At 38.1% G+C, this 3,607-nt stretch overlaps 1 protein-coding gene across 1 annotated transcript in view; it reads left to right on the forward strand.

Annotated features, from left to right (window-relative positions):
• CFAP210 (cilia and flagella associated protein 210) overlaps positions 1–3,607 on the forward strand; it is a 52,607-nt gene that overhangs the window by 26,709 nt on the left and 22,291 nt on the right. The gene's annotated exons all lie outside the window — the stretch shown is intronic.

Consider the following 3,607-nt stretch of genomic DNA (forward strand, 5'->3'; position numbering starts at 1 on the left):
ACACAGGCTGGTGTGCTTCTTCCATGTGGGCTTTGTTGCTTCTCAGCTAGATGACCACTTGTTTATCTTCAAGCCTTTAAGATCCCTGACGCTACATCTTTTGTTAGCCGGGCACCATCAGCTTTCTTCACCACATTTGCTTATGCACCTGCTTTGTTGTGTTGGGAAGGCAAGCATCATGGAATGCCAGTTTAATAGAACAAAGTGTTCTTACATTGAGGGAGTACTTGAGTAAAGGCCCAATGTCCATCTGCTACCTTAATACTAAACCTATAAATATATGCAGATCTATCTATTTCCCAATCATCATATATAAATATATTTACATATGTACATGCCTGTATTTAGATTTCTATAAATTCCCTCTCCAAAGAGATTTTATTAAATTAAAAGGAATCATATCATTCTCTTGACTAAAAGATTTCAACGACTTTACAGTTTCTTTCCAAACTTTACTTTCTCCTGCAAGATTTTGTATCATCTGGCCTATCTCCATTTCCAACCTCATCTCTTAGAATTCCCTCCACTTGTATACTGTCTTCCAGATTCTTGGGCACAGACTCCCTTGCTTGTATTCATGTCTTTTCATATGCTTTTGATCTGCCTGGAATTTTACTTTTTACCCCTATGTTCTCATTACCTCCCTCTTTGAAAGAACACTAATATCCAAAGTTATTTAAAATAAACAATTCATTTGTTTTTCTTTCATGGTTCCTTGTTTTCTTTATAATGGTTGTCATGATCACATTACTTGTCTATTTCCTTTTTTTTTTCTTCTTTCCCTAACTGCCTACTACAATGTATGCTTCCCAAGAGCAGGAACCAGGCTTCTCTATTTCCTCATTATAGTAGAAATCAATAGATCATGGTTAAATAAATGAAAGAGGTAGCTAAGAGTTGTGTCTTTCTTAAATTGTTAGTGTGGGCAGCTAGGAGGATGATGGTTCTACTCACCAAGACAAAGAGACTGAAAGGAAGACGAGTTTGAAAAGGAAGATAAATTTTATCTTAAAACACAGTGAATAGTAAGCTCACAGGTTATGATTGTCTGGTTTACAGACAACTTGTTCTTGCTTTTCCTCTGAAACGGTTGAAGCAATTCCGACTCAGCATCTTCATCACAATCACCTTCACTTGCTGCACATGCAGCTTGTAAATCATTGAAAAGACTTCAAACTAAAAGGCTAAGAACCATATTATCTGTTCTGTCTTACCTACAAATTCAATTTAAGGATAAGCCTAGGACCTGATCTTCTCTGTTCCTAACCCAGTGACTGCTTGTACCTATGAAATAGTCCAGTGGTGATGACTAGTTGGTTACCAAGTAGAGTGCTGAAGCTCAAGAATCAGGGCAACCTATAGCCATCGAATTGGTTCTGACTCATGACCCTACATCACAGTGTAGAACGGCCCCATGGGGTTTCATAGGTCTTATTCTTTACAGGAACAGATTAGATTGCTATGCTAGGTTTTTCTCCCAAGGTGGATTCAAACCACTAACCTTTCACTTGGCAGCCAAGTGCTTATCCACTGTGCCACAAGGTCTAAGTTAGATAAATATAGATTTGGAACTTTCAGAATGTAAATGAAGGGGAAGCAAAAGGCTTCATGACAAATTCATCCCTGACTGCTTGGAAGAGCCTACCCAAAGCACTGAATTAAGGACCAAGACTCAGCTGGAAAAGATTGTGCTGATTATTGACCTCTGGTATGAACTTGGGAGTTAGAGGTAGAGCACAAATCAAAACGTTATGTATTCCTTCCCTGAGCTAAAGGATCTCAAATTTTCATCAGAATGTTTAATTTTACATTAAGCCAAATTAATGAAACTAGTTGAGCAGGTTACATCAATCAACTAAGGTAAAAGTATTTATTAACATGCAGGTAGTTACATTTTACTTGATTATTAGAAATTATTTGTAAATTACTGACATTACTGCCACATCACTGAAATTGTCATTCTCGGACTATCTTTTTAAAAATATCACATTGAATGATATAATACATGCATCCTCCATCCCCCCATTACTATTGTGTGGATACCAACTCATCCAGACCTTATAGATACAGTGCTAGTGATTTACAGATGTGCTAAAAATGTTAGATGCTTCATATTTTTGGATATGTTTCACCTCGAAGTAGCAATTTAAGAACTTCAAAACAATATTTTCTCTGAATTAGATCTGTGTTGTTTTATAATGTTCTTTCAGTCTTGATTGTTGAGTGTTTCTGCTAAGAGATTGGTAGATATAAAACACTAAAAAGTTCTATCAAAAGAAATATACATTTTTAAAAAAGAAATATACATTTAAAAACCTAGTTTTGTTTAGTACAAATGTAAACCTGGTTTAGTTCTAGGTACCCTTGGGCTACTAACCACAAGGTCAGCAGTTCAAAACCACCAGCTGCTCTGAGGGAGAAAGACAAGACTTTTTCTACTCCTGTAAATGGTTCAGTCTCTGAAACCCACAGGGGCAGTTCTACCCTGTCTTTTAGGGTCACTGTAAGTTAGAATTAACTCAATGGCAGTGAGTACTTTTTGAGTTCTTGATTCTAAAGTTATTTATTCTGTACAGATGAATTGATTTCAAATTGCCTGTCCTAAATTAGCTTAACTATTTATCAGTATAAAGAAAACTTACTGGCTCACCTACTTGTATAGTCCACCATGGCACAAAGGAAGGGAATTCTCCTTTTCTGAACCTGAGTGAGTTGATGACCAGAAAAATGTTTTTTGTATTGCAGCATGTACAAGGGGGCTTCAAAATGTTCATGGGGAATTCCATTGTCTTCCAACTCCATGAATTTTTTGAAGCCCCCTTGTACAAGAAGGGGCCCTTCCTCACTTGTATGTCTATTTAGGTGTGTTGGTGATTCAACCTGTGCAGGACAAAGAAAATTAGAGTGAGATGGAAGACTGGCAGTAGAGCGGTCTTGATTGGTATGGCAGGATGCATGAGTTTTGTAGAGGCAAGTAGACAACTTGGATTTGAACTGCCTTGCCAGCATCAGAGGGTTGACAGGGAGAGTCCACAGTAAACTGCTAATGGCGAGAGCTTCTGGTAGTGGTGTGCAGGGTATTGAACAGAGGGGTTGGAGTGGTAGATCTGGTGTGTAGTCTCCCAGTTCAGAGCTCTGCATTGAGGATGAGACCTTAGAAAGAGCCATCTGTCGGAGGCTTACTATTCAGAGGGCATCCATAGCCAATCAATGTTGACCAGAAAAAGGAGGACAACCAAAATGGTATACAGACCTGGATACCTTCCCTTCCATCAAACCCCATTACATGAGACCCATAAGCTATGTGGCTTTGTCCAAAGCTGAAATTAAAAAACTGGGATTAGGGACTTTTCTATAAAATAATATTACCCTCCCTGGAGAATGGACAACAGAAAAGTGGGTGAAGGGAGATGACGGACAGTGCAAGATATGACAAAATAATAAATTATAAATTATCAAGCATTTATGAGGGAGGGGGAGCAGCGAGGGAGGGGAAAAATGAGGAGCTGATGCCAGGGGCAAATGTTTTTAGAATGATGAGGGTAATGAATGTATAAATGTGCTTTACACAATTGATGTATGTATGGATTGTGATAAGAGTTGTATG

Source organism: Echinops telfairi, unplaced genomic scaffold (genome assembly GCF_000313985.2).
Source record: "Echinops telfairi isolate 266 unplaced genomic scaffold, ASM31398v2 ScPeMD7_4;HRSCAF=17, whole genome shotgun sequence".
NCBI lineage: Eukaryota > Metazoa > Chordata > Mammalia > Afrosoricida > Tenrecidae > Echinops > Echinops telfairi.